The following is a 12,785-nucleotide window of genomic DNA, read 5'->3' on the forward strand; positions in this document are numbered from 1 at the left end:
CCCATTTTTGCATTCTGACTTCCCTTTACATCCTTGTTCTGGCTGGGGGTACCAAAGGTCATGGGACTGGCTCTTTAATATTAAATATTTAATAAATTAAATATTTAATATTTAATAAATTAAATTTATTAAATTTAATAAATTAAATATTCCTTCATGAATTATGTACCTGAGAGCTTCAGCTCACACTCACCTTGGTATCTGATGTTTCCTTACTGGGGTCTCAAAAATGAGTCAGGAAGAATCCAGCTGATCATCCAGTGACACTTCTATATTTAGCTTAATGAAGCCTGAAGCGCAGCAATAATTACCCTGCTCTTGAAGAATATGAGGACTTTAGAAAGCTTTAACTTTCCTTACCCAGTTCTGACTATCCTCTTATTGTCCACTATTTTAATTATATCTTATTTTTTGATATCACAAATTACAAACTAGATTTGCTTTCTATAGCTAGTATTCATTTACATTTCCTCACAGTTTACCATAGTCTTGGCTCACTATTCCTTCCTGCATCTCAGACCTGCCTTCTGTGGTCATCTTCCTTCATCATGAAGGGCATCCTTTAGAATTTCTTTTTTTAAATATTTATTTATGTATTTGGCTGCGCTGGGTCTTAGTTGCAGCATGCGGGATCTTTAGTTGCGGCATGCGGGATCTAGTTCCCTGACCAGGGATCGAACCTGGGCCCCCTGCATTGGGAATGCAGAGTCTTACCCACTGGACCACCAGGGAAGTCCCTAGAATTTCTTTATTGAACGTCTCTTGCTAGCATTCTGTTTGTCTGTCCTGAGTGTCCTGTTTCCCATGAGCCAAGTCACCTGCAGCGCAGGGTTGCTATTGGTGGGGATAAAGGAGAACAGTTCGTCCCCCAGCTTCTAGCTCCCACTGGTCGACGTTTGACCTGCAAAGAGTTAGCTTTCTCTCACGACCAGGTTGTGTCCATTGAGGTGACTGGGTGATATTTGCAGGGGGCTGCAGGAGGGAAGCAAGAGGTGCAATGTCCAGGTATAAAATGAGGCACTGTCAGCTTGTTCCTTTCTTCAGGAGTATAGATTTCAATTGGCTGGAATCTGTGCAGAGCTAGTTATCACAGTGGCAGCTTGTGCAAGAGTCAGGTAAAGCCAAGAGGATATGAAGTGGTGTGAAATGGGTGGTCGATTTCATTGTGTGTTTTGTGACTTATATTCTTCCTTCCTCTCTACCTCTCTTGCTCCCTCTCTTTTGTGGTGAGTAATATTTGTAGAAATTGTTATCTATGAGAATTCTTTGAAACCTGGGTTTAATGTGCTTTCTTCCAGAAAGCAATTGTGTTTACTTCTGTGAGATTTCTGGACTTCTTAAAGTAAATCTCTACCTGTGTTTTTTCAGTTCTTGGAAGTTGGGTGATTTCCAGATCCAGTTTGGCATGAGTACCGGCTTACAGTTGTAGATTATCAGGAGAGACCCCGCCGCCACCCCTACCACCAAAGAAATGACTAAGAAAGGCAAATGACTTTATTGTAACTGTCAGCTGAAAATTTCCCCCTTTTCACAGTGAGTACAGCTCCTGAGGGACCAGGCATGACAAAGGAACCCATTCAACTTTTCTTTTTGCTTGGGCCCAAGGCTCTGCAGGTAACCTCAGGGCAGCTGTTGGCCTTAGCATTTTGTTACCTCTCTGTAGCAAGAGTATTTTCCACAGTGTGATCTGTTCTGTTAAACCAAGATCAAATTGCTGCTGAATTCTAAGTTAACCCTTAAAGAGTTAGTTATTCCTACCTCCTTTGCATTACCTGAAGTTTGATAAACATGTTCTTGGTGTCTTTCTATTGTTAAGGTCTTTGCATTTCTAGCGTTAAGATCCCTTGGAAGCCCCCGTTGCCATTCTGTTCGTTACAGTTCTTTTCTCATTAAGCTTGGGGTTCAGTACTACCCAATTCCCTACATTCTGTCCTGTCCCTGAAGACAAGTCCATAGACTCTTGTCATTTTAAAAGAAACATATGGGATATGTCCTGGTTATCTTTTGCTGCATAACCAATCAACCCCCAAGTTATTTTATTTTATATTTTATTATATTTTGTTTGATATTATTATCTTTCACAGTTTGAGGAGTGTTCAAGGAGTTGACTGAGTTCAGCTGGGCAGTTCTCATTCGAGGTTTCTCATGCAGTTGTAGTGGGTGGGGTGAGAGTCAACTCAAAGGTTTTCTTCACTCAAGGGCTTTAAGGTTGAGGCTGGCTGTCTACTGGGATCTCAGCTGAGCTATGTTAGAGCACATGGCTGGAACAAGTGGTCTCTCCATGTAACCTGGGCTTCCTCACAGCTTGGTGGCTGGATCTCAAGGAAAAGAGTGAGTTAGAAGCTGTATTACCTTTTATGTTGTAGTCTTGCATGTCGTAAGTCTGCTGCATTTTATTTGTTACAAGAGAGTTACCAAGACTGGCCAAATTCATGGGGTGTGGAACTAAACTCCATCTTTTGGAAGGAGGATCAAAGACCTTGTGGACATATGTTATAACTACCACAGACTTAAGCAGACAAACACAGGAAGGTTTCATGTTTTCAAATTCTAACAAGTTTTTTTTTTTTATTGCCATGGTCATAGCTCTTCAATTCCTGATCTTTTTTGGTGGAAACACAAATGGGCATTTTCCTTTGATTTTATAACTCACTGGGTTTCACTCACTAAATCTTCTTCTGAACCTACCTTTTTTTTTTTGTTACTGTTATTTATTTATTTGTTTTTATTTTTGGTTATATTGGGTCTTCACTGCTTTCTCTAGTTGTGGTGAATGGGGGCCACTCTTTGTTGTGGTACGCGGGCTTCTCATTGTCATGGCTTCTCTTGCAGAGCATGGGCTCTGGGCGCGAGGGCTTCAGTAGTTGTGGCTCGCGGGCTCTAGAGAGCAGGCTCAGTAGTTGTGGTGCATGGGCTCAGTAGTTGTGGCACACGGGCTCTAGAGCACAGGCTCAGTAGTTGTGGCACACGGGCTTAGTTGCTCCGCGGCATGTGGGATCTTCCCGGACCAGGGCTTGAACCCGTGTTCCCTGCATTGGCAGGCAGATTCTTAACCACTGCGCCACCAGGGAAGCCCCTGAACCTACCTTTATGTATATTCAAGCCCCGAAGATGCATCCAACCTACAGTAATTCTTATCATGTCTTTCAGGTTTCTCTGCCTCCAGTTTTACCCTCCTCTTCTCACTGATATACTTCCAAGCAACACATCTGATCATGTCCCTCTCATGATTGAAAGATCACTGATGGCTCCTTATCTCCAGTTCCTCAACATGGCACAAAAGACCTTCCATGATTGGCTCCTTACCTTCTTCTGTGCCTCATCTCATTTTCCAGTTTCTCTTTATACTCTAGTAAAACTAAACACTCTGCCTTTTCACATCTCTGTGCCTTTGAATAAGTTGATTCCCCCGCCCTAGAATGTCCATCTCTGACCTATCTGGCAGTCTCAAGCATTCTTAAGGTGCATTCACAAATATATCCGTGTTCCCGAGTCTATAGCATCCATTTGTTCAGTCTACTGGCTAGACCTGAATAGCTTTTCTTTTGAAATCTGCAAAGTTCAAATCTGCTCTAATTCTCTACTACTTCTTTTTGATAGGATGTAATAAATACATGAACCTTTCCCTTCTGACATTAGAAGCAGCACTTGTCAGCTCTGGTTAAGAGCTCAGCAATCTCTGAGACCCCCTGGTCTTCAAAGGACACTGGTCAATTTTTCTCAAGAATAGTCTCACCTCACTTTCCTTTGGTGACAGTATCCACAGTCATAATCCCATTGTTGCCGCCAACTGTGAGAATATATCTTTACAGAATTTTCTTAAATATCAACTAGAACCAAGACTTCCCTGTAGAGAGGCAAGTTAAAAAAAAAAAAGTAATTCAGCAATATAAAAGAAATACAGCAGTATAAAATATAAACAGCATTACAGATGTAATACAGCATATAAAAATTTTAAAGCATAAAAACTAGGGAGAAGAAAATTATTAAAATGGCAATTATTGATATACCATAATTTCAACTTCCGTATTGTTGGACATATCAATATTTCCAATTTTCCTATATAAATAACGTGGAAACAAGCATCTTTATGCACAAAAAGTTCTCTCCTAATCTGATTCTGTCTTTTTGATAGATTCCCAGAAATGTAACTATTAAGTCAAAGAACATGAGTTCTTTTAAGCTTTCTGATATATTGCCAAATTCCCACCGTTCTTCCCAGCACTGCATGAGAGTTCTACTTCATTGAACCCTCACAAGCTTCGGCATTATTTTTTTTTTTTAAGTTTTGGTAATTTGAAAATTTAAAAAAATCTTTCTTTAGCTTATAATTCAATAAAGTTGAGTGTTTTCCATATTTTTATGGGTGGGGGATGGATTGGACCTTGAAAGACAAGAGAGATTTGGGTGGGCTTGGAAGAGGCAATTGGACCTTACAGATGAGAAGAATTGCATTTTAAAAAACTCTTTTGTATCCAGATGAATCATTTTCTTCAAAGATAATTTTGTATTCTCCATGATTTTTTCAAAGATGGAAGAATTGTTATATGCTGTCTCATGTAGATTTCAAATACACCATAAACAAGACTTTATAACAGTTAAATCTTTTTCATCCTCCCTCAGATTTCTATGTAAAATATTTCTGTTCAATTTTATCCCTTGTGTTCTGAAAAGGTGGCCCATATTTATGGCATCTGATGGGTTCTACATAGCTTAATTATGAAAGAGGATGAAATTTAAATTTTCATAAGTTGGTGCCAATTAGACTATGTAAATGAATGTTTCCTGTGGTTTCTGTTGTTGACTTCATTTCTTTTAATTTTTTTTTCACTAGCTCTATGTGTACTTATGGTGAAGGTGTCACACAGGGTGTGTTGATAAAATAAACATTTGGCTCTCTTCCCTACTACCTTTTGAGACATCTGGGGAATACACTTTTGCCCCAGAAATTAAATGAACACGTCAACTGAGCCACTTGTCATATTATCCCTCTGTTCCCAGACTTGCCAATTTTAATTTTTAAGGTCTCTGGGGAAATGATTCATTTAGTCTGTATCTTAGCCACCAGTCTCAGCCAGCTGGGTTTTTTTCCCCCTAATGTGTTTTCCTCCCTTATTTAAGTTTAATAAAGTTGATTTGAATTAGAAAAGAGATTCTTTGATTAGAGGTGTTTGTGTCAGGAAAATGTCTAGGACCTACATGCAACATCTGCTTCACTGTCTCCTAGGAAGATAGACATTTGTGTTCCAACTTCTTTTGGTCATTGAACCAGCTTACTAATGAAAGTGCTGTGACATCAGAAGGTGTAGAATTTATAGATCAGGGAAATGATTTTACGAACAGTGTGTCCATCTGTACTGAATGTTCACATCGTTATAAACCATCTTTAAAAAAATACATTTAATTAAGCATCTCAGTTTCTTCATTTACTGTTACTTCCTATCTCCATACTAATGCATACATTTTGAATTACTATCCTAGCTGAATATGCCTGTTTTTTTTCTTCCCTTAGTACAAAATAATCTGTTCAGTTCCAAAGGCCAGTAGCATCCACATAATGTTAGAAAAAGGGTTTGCCCAACGAAAGAGCTGTTTATTGTACTACGGTAAATTAATTTAACTATTCTGGGCCTTGGTTTCCTCATCAGTAAGACAGAAGTCTGCAGTAGATAGTCTTACAGCTGAGCCCTGGTAGGGCATGCAGTTCATCCCTTTCTTTACCAATGAGACAACTGTTGACAAACCTTCCACAGACCCAGGACATTTACTCAGATTTCTTGACTTGAGGTCCAGGGTTTCAGGGCTTATTTCTAATACTTCACTCTGACAGAAACTGAGTGACTTTAACCCATTTCATCTAAATGGGGTGATAGAGGTGATGGGGTGATTGATGGGGAAGAACTTTCCAGGCAGAGAAACTGTCATGAAGAGAGGCCTGAAATTAGGGAAGACGTTGGCTTATTTGAAGAACTAGAAGAAAACCAACGTGAGTACGGAGAGTGAGGGGGATAGACTGAGAGATGGGGCCAGAGAGGTGTCCAGGAGCCACGTCAGACATGACCGTTTGGTCATGTTAATTTGTTTGGGTCTTTTTCAAAAGAGATGAGAAGCCATTGAAAGGTTTCGCGTAGGAAAGTGTCACGATGCGGTATTTGCTTCATCTAAGCTTCATCGGGGCTTTAGGTCCAATATTTAATCTCTAGTACATACAACACTGTCTGGCACGTAGTAGGCCCTCAAAACTTTGAGGAATGAATAAAAGAATGGAATAATAAGTGTATTTGTAATGTGCAGAAGAGACCAGAAGCATGGGAGGGGGCTGTTAGGGTGGTTTTGTAGTATTCCAGCCAGAGGTGTGTCAGTCTGTGGTGGATGCATTAGAGATGGAAAGAAGCAGACATGTTGGATATCCTGTACTTAGAACCATCAGGACTTGGTCAGAGTGCTGGAGGTGTTGAGCAGGAGTCCAAGGTTTCTAGCTTAAGCAACGTGGTGGCTAGAAGTAGCATTTACTGAAATGGGGAAGAAAGGTGGGGCAGATTTCAGAAAGGACCAAGGGCTTGATCTTGAACATGATACATCTGGGATGCCAGGGAGAAGATATCCAAGTTGAAATATCAGGTTATCAACTGGATGTATCAGACTGGTGGTTAGAAAGAAGATTTTGGCTAGAGATGTAAATTTGGACATTGTCTGCAAGTAGATATTTTATTTTTTTACCTTATTCTATTTATTTTTTTAAAATGTTTATTGGAGTATAGTTGATTTACAGTGTTGTGTTTCAGGTGTACAGCACAGTGAATCAGTTATACGTATACATATATTCATTCATTTTTAGACTCTTTTCCCATATAGGTCATTACAGAGTATTGAGTAGAGTTCCCTGTACTATACAGTAGGTTCTTATTAGTTATCTATTTTATATATAGTAGTGTGTATATGTGAATCCCAATATTCCAATTTATCCCTTTCCCCCTGGTAAACCATAAGATCAATTTCTACATCTGTAACTCTATTTCTGTTTTGTAAATAAGTTCATTTGTACCATATTTTTAGATTCCACATATAAGTGATATCATACACTATTTTGTCCTTCTTTGACTTACTCAGTATGACAATCTCTAGGTCCATCCATGTTGCTGCAAATGGCATTATTTCGTTCTTTTTTATAGCTGAATAATATTCCATTGTATATAGGTACCACATTTTGTTATTTTAAATAAACTATAGGCAAATAGAAAAGAAGCAGAACCTAGGCCTTAGGAAATTGACCTTTAGAGTTCTGGTAGAAAGGAAGGGCCAGCAAAGGAGCTAGAAGAGCAGTGTCCAATGAATGAAGGGGCAAAATCAGAAAAACAAGGCATCATGGAAGTAAACAAGAGTATTTCAGGAAGGAAGAGAAGGGGTTAACAGCATGGAATTCTCCAGAGAGGACTAAATGATAATAGTGTTAAGCTATGTATTAGATTGAGTCATGTGAAATTGCTATTTTTGTAGTTAAAAAATGATCAAGTATTGATAATTTTGTATGCTTTAATGTAATACATAGTTTGCTTGAAAGGTATATATTTCAGGGGAATATCTCTTCCATTAGGTGAGGAATGTCTGTTACCACGATCGTAACCCACGCCCCACCACCAACTTGTCTTTGTCTTTGTTTACCTGACTTCTCTCAGTAAATTTGTATGTACTTGGCTTTTATTCTAAAGCTGGGGGAAACCACTGAAGGATTTTAAGCAGGGAGTGACAGATCTGATGAGGTTTTGTTTCTTTGGCCTGTAAACTAGGGGACCTATGTCTGTTTTCACCCACAGCTCTTTGCCCAGCAAGTGGGTCATAGCAGGAGTTTGCTTTTTATATCCCAGAGAGGTTCTTTCCTGAACATGCAGCACGAATCTCAGTCTGAAAGTATTTCCCCTAATATTTTAAATTATTATGGGTGTCGAAGTCTCACCATACAAATGATATGACCTCTTTGGTTTACCTGTCATGGCTTTTGTTATCCAAATGGTGGCGTTTGGCATTTCAGTGTAGAAATGTCCTGAGTTACAGAGTCAAGGCTGGTTCACTTTGATGTCAACACAGACCCTGGATGAGGAGTCTGGAATCCTGGCATCTATTGTGGCATCATGAACTAGTTCATGTAACCTCTGAAGGCTTAAGTTTCTTTACTTTTTTTCCCTATTTTCATTATTTTAAAATAACTAGATTGAATGATTTCTTTTAGTTTTCTTTTAGCTTTAACAGTTGATGCTTCTATTAATGATGTAGTAGTTAGAATATGACGGTTCCATTCATATATTTGTATTCTGTCTTAGGAAGTTGTAAGGTAGCTACTCACTGGCCAGGACCTGAAGCCAGTGTTGACATGCTTTGTTTATCCCCCCCCCCCCAAATATTTTTTTTAACATCTTTATTGGAGTATAATTGCTTTACAATGGTGTGTTAGTTTCTGCTGTATGACAAAGTGAATCAGCTATACATATACATATATCCCCATATCTCCTCCCTCTTGTGTCTCCCTCCCACGCTCCCTATCCCACCCCTCTAGGTGGTCACAAAGCACCGAGCTGATCTCCCTGTGCTATGCGGCTACTTCCCACTAGCTATCTGTTTTACATTTGGTAGTGTGTATATGTCCATGCCACTCTCTCACTTTGTCCCAGCTTACGCTTCCCCCTCCCTGTGTCCTCAAGTCCGTTCTCTACGTCTGCGTCTTTATTCCTGTCCTGCCCCTAGGTTCTTCAGAACCACTTTTTTTTTTTTTTATAAGATTCAGTATATATGTGTTAGCATACAGTATCTGTTTTTCTCTTTCTGACTTACTTCACTCTGTATGACAGACTGGGTCCAACCACCTCACTACAAATAACTCAACTGCATTTCTTCTTAAGGCTGAGTAATATTCCATTGTATATATGTGCCACATCTTCTTTATCCATTCATCTGTTGATGGACACTTAGGTTGCTTCCATGTCCTGGCTATTGTAAATAGAGCTGCCATGAACATTGTGGTACATGACTCTTTCTGAATTATGGTTTTCTCAGGGTATATGCCCAGTAGTGGGATTGCTGGGTCGTATGGTAGTTCTATTTTTAGTTTTTTAAGGAACCTCCATACTGTTCTCCATAGTGGCTGTATCAATTTACATTCCCACCAACAGTGCAAGAGGGTTCCCTTTTCTCCACATCCTCTCCAGTATTTATGTTTGTAGATTTTTTGATGATGGCCATTCTGACTGGTGTGAGGTGATACCTCATTGTAGTTTTGATTTGCATTTCTCGAATGATTAGTGATGTTGAGCATCCTTTCATGTGTTTGTTGGCAATCTGTATATCTTCTTGGAGAAATGTCTGTTTAGGTCTTCTGCCCATTTTTGGGTTGGGTTGTTTGTTTTTTTGATATTGAGCTGCATGAGCTGTTTATATATTTTGCAGGTTAATCCTTTGTCCGTTGATTCATTTGCAAATATTTTCTCCCATTCTGAGGGTTGTCATTTCGTCTTATTTATGGCATTCTTTTAGGGCAGCCCTCAGCTGGATCTGAGCAGCACCTGCCCCGTTAGAGTGGCAGTTCTCGTTCTAGTTCATGACCCCTCACCATTCTGGGCTGTTCTTCATACCCCGAACACGTCCCACATGATTTTCCCAAGTCCTTGTAGCTATTTGAGTTTGATTGACCTGGGATGACCCAAGCTGAAAAACATCGCAGTGGTGAAACTTCAGTGTGATGTGAACCCTTTACAGGTGTTCAGCTCAGTTTCTCCTTTCTTTTTGCTGAGACTTCGGCAGTCAGGTATACTTGGTCAAAGTATTGCCTAAAAATAGGCAAATTAAGGGAGCAGGACTTTGCTGTGTGTTTAGTGATGGTTTTCACACAAATGCCTCTGAGCAGTGTCGCTGCACCCTGGCTACCCATTAGAGTCATCTGGGGAGCATTGATAAAAAAAAACCTCCGTCCAAGTTTCACCCCAGGGCAATTAGATCAGAATCTCTGGAGGAGAGGCCCAAGCGTTAGTATTTTTTTAAAAATCAGATGTTCTAATTTGCAGCCAGGGTCGAGAAACACTGCCCTAGAAGCTGTGAACCCAGCAGCAAGGACTGACATCATCTGCCTAGAGAAATCCTCAGAAGGTCTGGGGAGTTATTTGTGGCTGGTGTTCGGTCTCTATGGAGTCACTGAAAACCATGTGTAAGAACAGCCTCCCTCCTCAGAAGCTAGGCTGCCCATGTGTCTGGGGTTTCCATCACACCTGGTGGCATTCATGAGATGATTCCAGCATGGGTCACTCAGCCATTGCTGTCTCCCTCCGCTTAGGCAAGTCTGCAGGGTGGAATGAGGGTGGGAAGAGGCCTGAATGGAGCGGTGAGCTGAATGAAGGCAGGGCGAGGTGGGATGTTGGTGTTTTACCGATCTAAATGACAATCTGCCAATTACGGAAAAATGTGGTTTCAATATCTTAGCTTTTAAGACGATCGATGAAAGTGCAAAAACAACCTGGTGGTAAAGCAGAGATGAAAACATGACTTAAGAAGGTGCTTCCGGGATTTCCCTGGGGGTCCAGTGGTTAGGACTGAGCTTCCAGTGCCGGGGACCCAGGTTCGACACCTGGTTGGGGAACTAAGATCCTGCCTGCCGTGCAGCCAAAAAAAAAAAAAAGGTGCTTCCATTTGAAGTGTTTCCTTTCCAGTGACCCCATTTGGGCTACTTTAATCTGGAAAGTCTGCAAAACGACTTCTTTCTCTGAGTATTGTTAAAGAATTAGAAGACTAGGGGAAAAGTGCAAAGTAATGCCAGAGCAATCATTGTTTCCAAAGTTCCCATAGAGAAATTATTTTTCCAAAAGACCCAGGATGATAGGGTGAGAAGAAGTGCTTGAAACAATAGCTACTCAATGACATTCTCCTTGTCTGCCCCACCAGTAACGTCAGAACAATAGGCTTTGAATCCGAGCCTAATATGGAATTGAAAAATTGCAGACTTAGGGTTTAGGATGAACACAACCCAGCTGGAGCATTCACTGAACAATGGCAGGAAGGTCTGGTGGAGCCAATCCGGCCGGCTGTGGTCCTGCCACAAGGGAACGATGGGTTTTAAAGGACACAGCCTACTTTCTCTCTGCAGCTGGGTGTCACTGACTAATGAAAATATATTGGCACGCCGCTCACGGGTTATTGTTCCATGTAACTTCACCTCTTAGCTGGGGATTTGTAAGCAGGCCATGATTGAAAGTGATATGACTGGGCTCCGTTATTAAAATATTCCAAATACAGCCTGCCCTATTTATTGGAAACAAAGTTTGACAAGATTATGTTGATACGAGGAGCAGATAATGAAACATCACCGTGCATAGGCACTGCCAGTGTCAACTGGGCAGAATTACAGTCCTTAAATATTTATACAGGAAAATGAAATGCAACTATTAATACTTCCAGGAAGTGATACAGTGTGAGAGGAGAAAGAGACATGAGGAATAGGATCCTGGGCTACTTGTAACAGGCCAATTCATCATTTTTATAAAATGGCTGCATGTCTCATTTGCAGGAAGTCTTCAAAGAATGGGAAAAAGCATAACCACCTGTAAACCTCTAAAAATTAGGCATGTTTAAACAGAAGTGTCTAAGAACCTGATGGCTAAATTTAGGTTTAAGAAGGACTTCATTTTTAGGAGGGTTATGTCTTTTGGATTGATTTAAGCTCTAGCCCATTTATTTAGTCATTTAAAAAGGACACTTAATTAACTTGGATAATGTAATTTTGTTTTACTTTGGTATTATTTGGGGGAGAAATCTCTAAAAGGCAATGAAGGCAAATGTTCAGACAGGTATATTCACCATAAAAAGCAATAAGAAAGGCATTAGTCTAAGAATCAGGTCTGGTTTTAATCCAAGGTGTGCCTCTAGTTGGACTAGTGGGAAAGTTGCTTCCTCGTTCCAGGCCTAATCTCCGCACCTCTGGGGGTGTATGCTTTCTGTGTGTGTATATATATATTTGGGTGGGGAGCAGGATTTGATAATACCCTAATTTTCCTCCAAGTGTTTTAGGAATGCATGTCTTATCGTCAGCAATTTTACCCATTTCCAAAACCTGATTTCTTACAAAGTTTACATCCACTCATACTCGAGGAACTAGCAAGGAGGGCTCTGAAGAGCCAGAACTTGCCTGCACTCTGGGGCCTTTGGATTCTGCCCATCCCAGCCCTCGCTCTTCAGTTCTCCCCGCCTCTCGCGTCAGCGCTTCCCTCACTCCGTCACGTGGGCCTCATGCTCTTCAGGTTCTCTGCCCCTCCTCTTTCCTCCATCTGCCCCTTGGTCTCTTCGTTCTCTGCCCGTTAGTAACCCCCTCTCTGGGGTGGGCAGCCCAGGAGTGATTTTTGCAGGCTGGAGGTCTCCCTCCCTGCTCTTGAGAGTTACTGGTTGATGGAGTGAAGTCAACTGTACTTTCCTTAAAACGCTGCTCTGAAAGCAAAATGAAAACCACTCCACTGAAATTTAGCAGAAGCCTTCAAAAGGCTATTAAAAGCATCACATTCAGTACAAGATGCCCTGAACTATATATAGTCATAAGAAACACATTTTGTATAAATCAATACATTTGATTAATCAGTCGTTTGGCAGACTGCTCATTTGCTGAATCAGTTTTCAGTGAATTGCGCTAGAGTGAAAACTGCACTCTTCTTTTTGCTTTCCCCTTTCCTTTTTTTCCATCTTCCAACAGGCTCCTTTTTTTTTTAATCGTCCTCAGTCAACATTTAGTCTGTTGATGACTTCTGGTATTGAACTGA

At 40.6% G+C, this 12,785-nt stretch overlaps 1 non-coding gene across 1 annotated transcript; it reads right to left on the reverse strand.

The window, feature by feature from the left end:
* Positions 1 to 659: 659 nt before the first annotated feature.
* TRNAG-CCC (transfer RNA glycine (anticodon CCC)) lies at positions 660 to 732 on the reverse strand. The gene has a single exon. It is a non-coding gene; the product is annotated as a tRNA-Gly (tRNA).
* Between the last annotated feature and the right edge of the window lie 12,053 nt (positions 733 to 12,785).

The sequence above is a fragment of the Eschrichtius robustus genome, chromosome X (assembly GCF_028021215.1).
Source record: "Eschrichtius robustus isolate mEscRob2 chromosome X, mEscRob2.pri, whole genome shotgun sequence".
NCBI classification, from domain to species: domain Eukaryota; kingdom Metazoa; phylum Chordata; class Mammalia; order Artiodactyla; family Eschrichtiidae; genus Eschrichtius; species Eschrichtius robustus.